The 14,187-nt window shown below is 37.0% G+C and overlaps 1 long non-coding RNA gene across 2 annotated transcripts; it reads right to left on the bottom strand.

Annotated features, from left to right (window-relative positions):
- Positions 1-5,315: 5,315 nt before the first annotated feature.
- On the bottom strand, positions 5,316-10,168 carry LOC148790014 (uncharacterized). 2 transcript variants are annotated; one of them, XR_016079748.1, is made up of 7 exons: positions 9,284-10,168; positions 9,134-9,204; positions 7,523-9,039; positions 7,305-7,442; positions 7,139-7,204; positions 6,962-7,051; positions 5,316-6,865 (listed from the first exon to the last, which is right to left on the bottom strand). It is a non-coding gene; the product is annotated as an uncharacterized LOC148790014 (long non-coding RNA). The 2 variants fall into 2 exon arrangements; XR_016079749.1 differs by lacking the exons at positions 7,523-9,039; positions 9,134-9,204; positions 9,284-10,168 and having other exon boundaries at positions 7,305-7,512.
- Between the last annotated feature and the right edge of the window lie 4,019 nt (positions 10,169-14,187).

Raw genomic sequence — 14,187 nt, 5'->3', positions numbered from 1 at the left:
GATAGAATAGAATACTTCTTTATCTTTTGGATGAAGCAATGAGAGGAGATGATGCAAAAATATGTAAATGTACGGGAAATGTGGTATAATGTCAGCATAGTTTTTGACTTTTTTTTTTCACGAAAATGGAGGCGTGGTTGGATTTCAATTGTCCACATGGTTTGATGTGCGAGGACGTGCCAGTGAAGTAGCAGAACAGCGGGGAATTTGTCTGCTGGAAGAGTCGGAAATATGGGTAGCTGAATTCAGAGTTTACTCTTGATTATTCTGAGACTTGGGCAAAATTAAAGGAGGTTTGTTGCCTTGTTGGTACTCTAAATGAAAATGCCATTTGACAAATAGGAGGAGACAACCGTATACTTTGATATATTCATATACCAATCCAGCGGTGGACCAGGACCCATAACTAGCGAAACAAAACAAAACAAACGGATTTGAAAAAAATAAAAATAAAACCCAAAAAAGGCCCATGAGGCATGGACCAGTACTCGGTGGTCCTGTCTGTATTCTGTCCGACTTCGGGTACTGATTAAAATGAAAAAGCACGGGAAATTAATGTGTACCGTTCGGGGGAGCTGTGACCAGTAAATTAATGGGTCCCACCATAGATATTATGGTTTTCATGGTCCCAGTGTCCCACTACCACCGCAGATGTTGAGGGTGGTGGGCTTCATTGCTGGAGATTTCGGATCTGCGCCTCACACCGACCTTACGGCACGTTTCAGCCGTGCATATGAAACATCTCCGTAATTGTACGGCTGAAACTTGTTGTGAGGTCGGTGTAAAGCGTGCTCTAAAAGAGAAGATCTGATTCATTGCTGGATCGTGGATTGGATCTTTCGAGGGATTCCGGATCTCCTGTACACGAGAACTCACTACCCATACCATGGTTTTCAAAACTGGATCGTACCGGAAAAACCGGGAATCGGTCGCCTGACCGGTTCCATTTTTCCCCAAAACCATTGATTTTGGTTAGTAAATCGTTGAACCAGCTGGTTAACCATTTAAATGGTTTTAATCATTTTTTGATTTTTTTGATTTTTTTTTGTTAGAATGGGGCGACTGTTCGGATTGAACGGTCAGACCGTTCAAACAGGTAACTGGACCCCTGTCGGTTTGGTTTTAAAAACCATGACCCATACCATACGTACCCCCAAACATTACTTCTGTGCATTGGGATCATCTCCTCATGATTCACATCTACACCCCACATGCACATCTCAGCGTGAATGTTCCCAACGCACATTGAGATGTGCATGTGGGGCGTTTGTGGGGCACAAATGTGATCTTCATAATATCATGTAAGAGGATAAGATGTTCCCCATGTGTGGCTACGATTTTAGAATCCGGATCTGCTCCTCAGAGTCACAGAGCACACCTCACACTAACTTCATAGCATGTTTTGATCGCATATCGGGAACATTTCTCATACTTATATTTATTATTCATGGAGAGATATTCCCAGTGGCCCAGTGGGATGTGACGATGAGGTTGGTGTGAGGTACGTTTTGTGAGGAATAGATCCCAACTTGTGATGTTATATGGGTAGGTGTGGGTAGAATTGTTGTGGATAGGAAATCCAAACTCCTTTCGTAGACATCGCATCCCACTCGGTTAAGGGCCATAACCCATAGGGTAGGATGAATTAGTTCAAATCTCTTCCCAACCAAAAAACCGCTCCAATAGTTTTAACCATGGATTTTAAAAATGACCCAAAGACCGAATTGGTGAGGGGTCTGATTATCAGGTCGAATGGTCCAAACACTCAACCCAAACAACTGGCCCATTTTGACAAAAAATTAAAAAAAAAAAACAAAAATGGTCAAAATTGTTTGAACAATTAACTGCCTGGGTCAGTAGTTTGCTGACCCGAATCAACGGTTTTGGGCAAATATCTGGTTTTGGGGAAAACCGGAACCAATCACCTAACCGATTCTTGGTTTTTTCAGTCCAATCGTCTCATTTGGTCCGATTTTGAAAACCATGGTTTTAACATCATCTTCGGATCGATTCTTTAAAGAGGGTTCTTCACATGAATTCGGGAACTCCTCACATTGACCTCACAACACCTGAAATTGAAACCGGAACCGACCCTGTGTTAAGCAAAACCGACCTGGTCGGTTTGAATCAGGTTGGGTCGGTTTCGGCTCTAAGTTCAACCATGGTAATAAATTGAAATTTCAAAATTTTGATTCTTGAGAGTCAAATTGTATTAGAGATTGTGTTTGAGTTGAGGGGCTAAAGGGGGCGGACCAAGTTAGAATAGAAGTTATCAAGAAAATAGAAAGTCAAACTGTATTAGAGAAAGAATATTGAAATTTGTATATTTCAAAAACCTTCTAATCTAAGTAAAAAAGGGTACCTAATTCTAATTGTAATTGGTTGCCTATTTGGTGTAATAGACCATAGAAACTAGGATCCTTTGATTCTTTTCTTTAAACTTTTCCACAAAAATTCCTTGTCTAATTGTCTTACAATACTTGCCATTAATGTCATTCATAAGTAGAAGACTAGAAATTTAGGTTGTAACTAGGATAGAGACAACTTAATTAAGTAGGAACTAAGTAGGTTTTAACTATTAACTAGGAACTAACTACTATGTCGGTTGGTTCAGTTCGGGTCGAATTTGGTTTTCACACATGAAAACCAAAACCGACCTGAACCATCGGTTTATGATTTTTTACAACCCAAAACCGACCAATATTGAAGAAAACCCGACCGACTTGGGTTGGGTCAGTCTGAATTAGTCGATTTGGTTGGGTTGGGTCTTCTTATGAACAATCCTACTTTTCAACTATACGTATAGAATATATCATTGCAAATTTTTATTCACAGGTAATTGTTCATTTGGAGAGGCTAGATCTGCTCCTCACAACTGGCGCCTCACATGCACATCCTACCATGCATTAGGAACATCTTTCGTACTTATCAATAAATATTCACGGTAGATGTTCCCAACATACGGTGGATGTGCGTGTGAGATGCCAATTTGTGAGAAGCAGATCCCGTCACTCATTTGGGATGTGCTCTACGGCAATACGCACTCTACGGGGAACCAATGTGAATTTATCCATGTACACTCCCATACATGATGAATCCTAATCCAATAGTGAGATTTGCAATGATGATTGATCTTTGACCTCCCAAAAGCATGTCATCTCTAAAAAAAGGTGTTTACAAGATTGAAATCTTTCGCCCTTTTGGGGATTTTTAGACCGCAAAGAATATATAATTACGTATTTGAATGCAAAGAATATTGTTCTAATATTTGACTTCTAGTTATGAGAAATGACAAGTGATGATTTTAGGGTGATAATATTATGATAAGTAGTAATTGTTTTGAGAAGGTGAACTATTTGGAGTATAATAAAAAATAAATTATTTTGTAAAACGGAATTTAAAATTGATAAGATAAAACTATCAAAATGTCCTTGCCACCAATAATTAGTGAATAATAATGTATAATTACATATTTATATATATTGATTAAATATTTATAATATGTTACTACACATTTAATAACTATTTATAAAATATGAATTAAATAATAAATATTATTTGCATTTAAATTATTAATAATTAATAATTAATATGAAATACAAGTAATTAATTACAAATAATTAATTGAAGTCAATAATTAAATGTTCTTTATTAAATAATTAATTAAAACAATAATTATTTCATTATTAAATAAATAATTTTTAAAGTAACTAATGACTTGATTAATTATTTACTTAAATATATAATTACTTATGTATTAGTTAAATAATTTAATGATTAACTAAATTAATAAAAATTATTTAACTAAAAATAAATATAATATTTAGAAAACTCTATAATTAAATAAATAAAAATTAACTAATAATAACCAAATAAAACTTAAATAATTATTGTACAATTAAAATAATTAAATCATAATAAATCATTTATTAAAATAATTAATTATAATAACCAATTAAATAATCAATTAAAGTAATTAAATAAACATAATTAATAAAATAATTATCTAAAAAATAATTACTTATTTAGTAACCTAATAATTGCAAATTAATTTAATAAATAAATAATTAATAAAAAATAATTAATTAAGGATAAATAAATACTAATTTAATTAAAAATAATTATTATTAAATAATTAATTAGTAACTATTTCATTAAGAGTAATGGCATAATAGTTATGAAATAATTAAATATTTAATTCAAAAAATTAGTTGAAAATATTTAATTAAATATTTTTGTAATAGTTGGTTTGAATATTGGTTAATTAGTTGGTCAAATATCGATTTAATTGTAAAGTTGAAATGACTAGAGCTTCTTGGAGTTTGATAGAGGGGTGGGATTGCCACCAAACCCACTCCCCTATTGTCACTCACCCACCGAGCATTCTAGCACCTTCCGATCCCCCATCGGCCCGATGGCCCGAGCCAATGGCGGTTTTGCAAAAGCACTATTTCCCACCATTGGCTTTTTTCGTTGGCCTGGGCCGTCTCCGCCTCATCTAGGTACTTATAGGGGACCTCCTCCCACCCTGTGGAGGTGGTTCCACCACTCGACTACTCCTGCGCCCCCCCCTCCGGGACCGTTTCTACGAATTGGCCGAATCGCTCAGAGGCCGATACGATGGGTACAAAGGGGTGGGATTACCCACTCTCTCCTACTGCCACTCACCCACTGAGCATCTCGACACCTTCCGATCGCCATCGGCCTGATGGCCCGGGCCGACGGTGGTTCTGCAAAAGCACCATCTCCCATTGGCCCGAGGCGTTTCCGCCTATCTAGGTACTTATAGGGGACCTCCCCCCACCCCATGGAGGTGGTTCCGCCACCCGGGTACCCCCATGCCCCCCCTCCGGGACCGTTTATGGGAATTGGCCGAATCGCTTGGAGGCCGATCACTCCTAATTGTTACTTTACATTGCTTTGTGACGCTACATTTTGATCAAAATTTTAATCACAAGGTTTCAAGGCAATATCTATAAAAAATTGTTTTCTGCATTACTTTACGCCTTTCATTTATAAATTTATGTAGTTAGAGCTGACTAATCATTAGCTCTCTACAAAATTTTCATTTGTTAATATATGCTTAGAGTTGTAAGGTGAGAGAAAGGAAAAATAAAATGGTTTCCAATCATCCTCGTAAGATCTTCAATTTATGGGTATGGTTCCGAATGAGTTGAGCCCCTATCTGCCACCTAATAACATCGATATTCCCTACAACAAACATGCTACATGTTAGTATTAACATGAGACATATAGGCATGTGCTAGCAAATGAAATTCACATATACTCACAAAATCAAAGTCAAAATCTGAACCTCGGGTGGTGCAATCCATGTACTTCATAACAAACACTCCACACTCTCTACCACTACAAAAAAGATACACTTATTGACTCAATAACTACCTAACAAGTACCCATACACCTAAGCATTAGATCATACAACACATACCCAATCTGTTGGGGGGTTGACTCTATGAATTGAAACAACCAATCAATGATCCCGGGATCAAATGGTGACAGTTTTTCTCTCAAAGTTGTTTGCTGCTTGATATTAGACTCATCTTATACCCAATTAGTAATGTAAAAATCAACTCATGATACATAACATGGATCTTGCATACGTGTCGTGGAGGCTATTGTTTAAGGAACTATTGGCTTCGATTCTGTAGTCCACCATATTCACCACTAGTAGCTACCAGTGTGAGTCATCAGATAAAGGTATTAAAACATTATTGCACGTCAATATTTCATAGGGCTTCAACCATTGATAGAGAACATCGTTGTGGGCATTTGATAAATACAACTACATTACAAACAATAACATTGGGATTATATCACAAAATGCATCACAAGCATATGAATTTCAGACACTCTACAGTCAACAACCCATACCGATGTCATCAAAGACACATAACATATGTTCATGGTGTTGGTGTTTCTTGCCTTTAGCAAAAACTCATATGCATCAATGACCTACACAGCTACACACATCAAATTGACCACATTGACAATTAGCCTTGTATGACATGCAACACTCCCCTAAACCAAAATAATACCTCATCGTACACCCATGCTTTTAGGCTGAAGAAGGGCAACAAACAATCCAGGGTAAAAAACACAACACCATTAGTCCATACCATTTGATCACTACCATAACCATTAATCAACCTCGTTACTCAATAAAAAAAATAACGATACAAATAAATTCTAGTTTAAAGCAAATCACTTAAATAGACACAATCTACTAAACAGTCATGTGCACTTGCCCTTTCTTTTGATTCTTCAAGAACCATTCACAACTTCAAGGTCCTCCTTTGGGACCAAGTCCTTCATCTTAAAAGAATTCCACAATTATCATGCATCCACCAACTCCAACAAATATTCCATGAATAAACTAATAAGAAAGCCGAATCAAACCAAAACAACCCTACAAATAACCCCAAAACAACACCAACAATGATCATTTCACCTTCGCCTTCACTTCTCTTTTGGACCCTACAGCAATAGCAAACTCTTTTGCTACTTGCCCTTACCCGAGGTTTGTAAGTTTCGGCAATAAAGGGCGAGCCATTAAGAATTTCACAGGATGGGGCTGCAACGCTAGTCCTTTTAGGAGATTGCTCTAACCCTGTGGTGCCGCATGCAACTCTAGTAGGAAAGTTTGCACCATAATCATTTGCCAAACCTTCATGCCCCTCACTAAATGGTGCTACATCAGGGTCCAACCCACTATTTTCATCATTCTACGAAGCCTATTTACTTCATCATGAAGCTCCATGTTCTGCTTTCTTGTCAAGTTATACCCTTTGGCCTCCGTACATAGAATTTGATATTCCATGGATTCCACGCAAGATTTGCAAAATTCCTGAAAAATCAAGTTAGAAGCAATTTAACAAATCTCAACATTAGTAGTAAGTCAACTTGTATATAACTCAAAACATGTATGATACACTAATCATACCTTTTGCCCAAGCCGACGCCACCCATGACCAGCATCCTCTCCATCATAAAAAGGTTCCCCACCCACACCATGGCCCCCTCGGTCCACAAACTACATATCAAAACAAAGGTTAATAACTAACATGTACTTAGATCACATAAAGGACTCCACTCTAAAGAAAAATAAAATAAAACTTACATAGCCCTCTGACGGAACATCCACTAAGGCCATCTCCTTGCTAGTAGGGTTCAAACCCTCAATAACCTATAATAAGTTTATAAATTCATATGAGATCTTCAGTTTCTACTAGAACTAAATAAAAAAAAAATACAAACACCACAAGTAGAGGAGCAGAAGTGAGAACCGTTTCTGCCCTGGATTTCTTCAACAAATCGACCCTCTTCAACTTCCACTAACACCCCATATTCCCCCACTTAAACCAACGAAGATTGGAATCAGGAACTGAAGGATTGAATAATGTTGTGTGCTCATAAAGCCATGCCTACAAAAAAGAAATCAACCAATAAACGATCGTCAATTGAATGATAATAAATAAAAAAATTGAATGTCATCCACACTAACCATCAACACTGCACTGCATTCAAATAGACAGCCGCTATACGAGGATGAGCCTTTGTTCGATCCAACACCACAACCGAAAACAAACTGATCAAAACCACTAACCAAGAATTGATGTACACATTTACCCAGGCATAATCACCGATACGCTGTAAATCGTCAACGTATCTGGCCCAGAAGGAACTCACCCTCGAATTGCCTTGAGGAAACAACACACAACCGAACAAGAACAGAATAATCAACTTTACCACCTCCTCAACGTACTCCTCACCATCTAATCGTACAATCTTCTTTAGCCTACGCCACACAAGATCCAACTCTATAGAGGCAAAGTGATTTTGATCAAATCCAAAAGATATTTGTAACAATCCACTACCAACAATGCCTTCTGATAGGGAAATTGTACTACCCGACATGCCAAGACCCGTTATCTGGGCAACACCAGCCTCACTGAATTGCACAGTCCTTCCACAAACTATAAAACACTGCCTAGTCGAGTCCCACAATTTAACTAAATAATTCAATAAGGACGTCTCTACAATGACCTGTGGCAAATCCAAAAGTGTCAAAGGGAGTCTCTTGGAGCCTTCTCTTGTGCTCCACACTTAGAGACAAACTCTGCAACATCTCCCTAGACCGTTTCGAGGAGCACCTAGTCCCAACTTTGTCACCTAACATTTTTTTGTCAGGAATTTAACAACTTATTGTTAGCACAAGTAACAAAAAAAAATATAGTACCATTTAAATTTCATATATAAAGAATGACAAAACTCAATTAGCACTAGGGGTGATCATTTCAGCTCGACCCGAAAATTCTAGGCTTCGGCCTAGGTTTTGTGTTCATGCCCGACCCGGGCCCAGGCCCACATTAGGCCCGCAAATTTTCAGGCCAGGTTTGGGCTAAGCCCGACCCACATATATTTAAACTTACATTTTGTGTATAATGTATACATGTTATTTTACATTATATTATATATTTTATATATAAATATTATAACATCACATGCATACTTTATATATTATATTAATGTATAAAATAAGTTTATATGCATTTTATGCCACTTAATATATAGATATGTAATGTTTTTATATGAGAGACATTGGCCCGGAATTAGGCCCGGCCCGGCCCGAACCCGTATAGATTTGGGCTAAGGCTTATGTTTCAGGCCCGGAACCCTGGGTCAGTCCGGACCCAGGCCTAAGTTATAGCCCTTATCATAAGTGCAAAGCCCAGTCTGGGCCCGGCCTGTCCCGGCTCATGATCACCCCAAATTAACACTCAACAAAACCAAGAAATCAACTCCCAACAACAAACCAAGAAATCATCAAAACCAAAATAAACAAACTGTGCAGAATGCAGACACAGCTAGATTATTTCCGCACTCAAAGAAGTGGAAAACACATTGTAGCTCTGATGATGAGAGATGAAGCTCCGAAGCTCTGGTGATTAACGGCAAAGAAAAATGGGAAAAACGTTGTAGCTCCGGTAATGAGAGATGAATCTCCGGTGATTAAAGACTCTGAGAAACAGAGATTAATGACAATGAGAAATGGATAAGAGAGTGAATAATATAGTTTTGAAATGAGGAAGAAGAGGATGGAAAGATATTATACCTTTTGGCTTTGAGAAACAGAGAAGAGGATGAAACTGCTACGTTCGGTTCAAATGAGGAAGAAGACTAAAACTGCTGCATTTGATTCAAATGAGGAAGAAGAAGACGCTGCTAGTTCAATTCAAATGAGAAGACGATGGAAGATGTTTACCTTTGAGGAAGAAGAATATGCTGCTAGTTCGGTTCGAATGAGGAATAGGTGAGCAAGAAGACGACGGAGATGCTGCTGCTTTCGGTTCGAATGAGGAAGAAGATTACCGTTGGGATAAGGGGTAGACGATGAAAGATATTTAGCTTCGAGGAAGAAAAAGGCGCTATTGGTTCAGTTCAAATGAGGAATGGGGTGACCAAGAAGACAACTGAGACACCGCTGCTGCATTCGGTTCAAATGAGGAAGAGGATTACCATTGGGATGACAGTTTAATGGAATCAAAACTTTAACTTATCAAAGTGGCAAGGGGGAGCCGAAATAAATTTTACATTTATTAGGTGGGGGTGACATTGATTTTGATTTCCGTACGTCCTTAATTGAGTAACTTTGTAAAACAAACAAGAGATGTGGTTGTTTAGGCATGTTTGGTGCCTCATTCTTTATTTCTTGTTCATTTTAGGCAAGAATGAATAACTTAGAGCAATGTTTTCAAATTGCCGTTGACCCAGACAGTCGGACTGTTCAGGCAATCGGTTCCGTTTTATCCTCAATTGTAAAACAAACAAGAGATGTGGTCGTTGACCCAGGCAGTCGAACCGTCGACCCGTTCAACAATTTTTTATCATTTTTTGTTTTTTATTATTTTTTAATTTTTTAATTTTGTTGTTAGAATGGGCCGTTCATTCAAACCGGGCAGTCGGACCGTCAACCCAAAAACCGGTGGCCAAAACAGTTCCATTTTCAAGTTGTTTTTTAAAATGTTGACTTAGAGTATTTGGTTACAAAATTCTTGCCATGGGTCACATTCTTGTTAGAATGAAAAATCAGCCCCATAGCACAAAAATTGAGTAGCCTCCAACATGAAAATTAATCATGCCCCATCATGCTCATTTTCATTCTTCGAGGATACTCTCTCTACCAAACTGCTACCATAGATGTTTACTTTTGCAAAAGCACTTTTACGAAAGCATGTTTACAAAAGTATTTTTATGAAAGCATTTTTATAAAAGTACTTTTACATGAAAGCACTTTTATAAAAGTACTTTTACATAAAATCACTTTATAAAGGTAAATTTATAAAAAGTACTTTTATGAAAGTAAAGTATTTTCACGAAAGCACTTTTACAAAAGTAGTTTTAGTAAAGTACTTTTATGAAAGCATTTTAATAAAAAAGCTTTTACGAAAGTACTTTTATGAAATCACTTTTATAAAACACTTTTTTGAAAGCACTTTTGCTAAAATACTTTATATATTTAGTTATTAACAATATTTATAATAACTATTATATATTTATATAATTAGATAATTATATATAACAATATTTATATATCTAACAATATTTAGAAAATGGATTGTAGGTTGCTCTCACGTGGGAATCTACTCTCATCCTGCACGGAGAGAGCACCCCTTTCCTATATATATTGAGAAGGTGAACTATTTGGAGTATAATAAAAAATAAATTAATTTGTAAAAAAGAATTTAAAATTGATAAGATAAATCTATCAAAATGTCCTTGCCACCAATAACTAGTGAATAATAATGTATAATTACATATTTATTTATGTTGATTAAATATTTACAACATGTTACTACACATTTAATAATTCCTATATTCCCTTTTCATCACTTTTCATTGTGGGTAACCTCTATTCTAGTTATTTAGATTCAGAAAATATTTGACATGAAGATACAAATTAACCAACAAAAATATAAGGTTTGCAGGGTTTTTTACGACATTAGCGCAAACTGGCCAATGTAGATATATATTTTGTTGGCTTGGTGTTATGAACATCTATCCTTTGTAATGGAAGCTGGTAGAAACAAAAACTATTCAAGAGAAGAGGCCACATACCTTAGAAGGAGCTCCAAGATGCTTATCCCAATCTCTGTGAGGAACTTGACTCCGGCTACTACTATTTCCTTCATAACCCATATGAGTACTTTGTTATTTGTTGGTTGGTGGCAACAATCCCTTACAAGATTCATCTAGAACAGTAGTTACACTACTGTCCTGTTCCATAATTTTTTCCTTTAATGATTGACTGCTAATGGAATAAAACATATATTTTTTTGGGGTCATATTGATTAGAGACTTCTGCTCCTTCTTTGAGAACTATGTAGCTGCAGCTCATGCACCAGCTATGGCTGCAGTGAGGCTTGGTGGTTTCTCCAAAGATGATTTAGAGCCAGTGAAACAAGAGCCAGTGTAGCTGCTCCAACAGCACCGGCGTCACCCTCCTTGTTCAGTCTGGGATTCAGCCATAAGACATACCGGAATCAGGAACGCCAACGGTGGAGGGAGCCTCCATCTCAAAGTGGATGTCTGGGTTGGCAGCGGTCGAAGATTGAAATGAGAGATCGAGGTTTTTTATCTTCTTGGTGGACCTCCATTCGTTCTACTTTGGAGGGATTACGAGCTTTTCTGATTTTAGGTTCACCAATCTGACACATAATGACATGCGAAGGAAGAGTCCACACTCAAGAGCAAAAGCAGAAAATAAGGGACACACCCGAGCCCAACTGAAAATCTCGCAAATGCTCCTACAGAAAACATAACAATGGAGAGAGAGAGAGCAAAAATTCACAAAAAATGGAAGCACAGTAGTTGTGGGGAAGAAGTTACCTTAATGCAACTCGAAGAAAGCTCTTGCTTTTGTTGTCTACGGTTCTTATTCGAGAAGAAGGAGATACGTGAGGGCATTGATCTACTCCCATGAGTAGCACTCAAGAGCAAAAGCAAAAAATAAGAGACACGCCCGAGCCCAACTGAAAATCTCGCAAATGCTCCTACAGAAAATACAACAACGGAGAGATAGAGCAAAAGTTCACAAAAAATGGGAGCACAGAAGTTATAGGGAAGAAGTTACCTCAATGCAACTTGAAGAAAGCTCTTCCGGCGAGAAGGAGAGGAGGAAGCCTTCGCTGCAAAAAAATTCGGCGATAAGGAGAGGAGGAAGGAAACCTCGAGAAATCTCTCCCCACAAATCACGAAGACCACGTGGCACTCGAAAGCAAGAACACATGATTACACTGTTTCACGTGCGACTTTGGATCTACTCGCACTTTGCATAAAGGAGAAAAGACCCATTCCGTATTCCGTAATAAGTATATATACATATAGATTGCACTTGAAAGTAATATTCAAATAACTATTTATGTTCTGACAATAAAGAGGAATTTGGATTTCATCCTTTCTCACAATCCCTTACAATGGTGCATTGCGAATATATCTCCATGAATAAAAACATATTAGTATGGAGATATTCTCAACGGCTAAGGGCTGTATATAATTCATATTTGCACCACAAACAAATAACAACGAGTACATGTAAAAGGTACGAGATAACAAATGAGTAGAATATATGAAAATAATGGTTTTGTTGGACCATATTTGAGTGCAATCAGATATATTTAAGCTTAGTTTGGGAAGAGTACAGATATAAAAATTAAAATTATGTACAATACAAATATAAGAATATACAAGGTTTTACAGTATACATATGTTTGTATTCCTTCCATACCAAGCCTTATTTGTAAGGGTATCCTAAGCATTATATTTTCTAGCCTAGGAAATGAGGTTTTATATCATATGGAGGCAAATTTTGATGAGTTTATTAAATATCTATGCAAATCTTAGTTTGATTTGAGCCTCACAATTCAACTGCTAAATTCAATCTGGATATCACAAGTAAATGCATAATTGGGCTGCATGTAGTATATTATACATTTATTTTACTAGCTATGATTCAACTATTTCTGGTCCTAAAGTAACCTAGTTTTGTTCTGTCTGATTTAGACACTTCCCTCTTTGTGCACTCTCTAAGGCCTTGTTTGGTTCATGGGAATAGGCTATTTCAATTCCAACTATTTGATTGGGGGAATGACCATTCCTTGCCCCTCCCTTTGGAATGAAATTCTATTCATGTTGATTCTAATTTTCATTCCTATTACTGTATGAACTAAACAGATTATGGGGATGGACTATTCCGATTCTGATTCTAGAGGATTTTGATTCCGATTATAACTATGAACCAACAGACCCTAAGGCCTTGTTTGGTTCACGGGAATAGGGGTCTGGAATCAAAATCTAAATAGGCTATTCCAGTTCTGACTATTTGGTTGAGCAGAATCAGAATCTCATTTTCATTCCTATTGGAATGGCATTCCCCCATTTGAGGGAATGGCAATTCCTTGCCCCTCCCTTGGGAATGGAATCCCATTCTAACTGATTCCAATTCCCATTCCTATATGAACCAAACAGACTATAGGAATATACCATTCAAATTCTGATTCTAAAGGATTTCAACTCCAATTTTGGCTGTGAACCAAACATACCCCAAGTCTTTGTTGCCTTGGTAGCAGCTAGGGTTGCAACTTTGGTAGACCTATCCTCCTAAGCTTGACTTATCCAACCCAACTTTGTGCATAGATTGGCCGGGGCAAATAGGGTTGCAACTTTGGTAGACCTATCCTCCTAAGCTTGACTTATCCAACCCAACTTTGTGCATAGATTGGTCGGGGCAAAAACTTGGGCCTTGTCTAAACTTGGGTTGAGATATTGGGTAGCCCGACCCAATCTGAGTCCGCTTGAACAAATAAATACACAAATGCATTATATTTTTATAAAACCATATTTTTTAATTATATATACATATATTGTTTTGGGAAGAAATTATATATACATTTAAATATTTAATGTATAAAACACACACACACACACACAATATATATATATATATAGTAAAAGTGTACGTGCATTGCACATGGTAATGTCAAATGATGACAATGATAATAGTCAGCAACCAAATGACCTTAATGGTTAAACCATTAACCTATTTAACCAGGAAAATGGACTACCATTTCTATCTTTACTAACAATAATTCTTATTTTTCAAACATATTT

The sequence above is a fragment of the Nelumbo nucifera genome, chromosome 8 (genome assembly GCF_055504915.1).
Source record: "Nelumbo nucifera cultivar China Antique chromosome 8, China Antique-T2T, whole genome shotgun sequence".
Classification (NCBI taxonomy): Eukaryota; Viridiplantae; Streptophyta; class Magnoliopsida; order Proteales; family Nelumbonaceae; genus Nelumbo; species Nelumbo nucifera.
The sequence above is the reverse complement of the archived record's forward strand: the minus strand, read 5'-3'. Positions and strand labels throughout refer to the sequence as shown.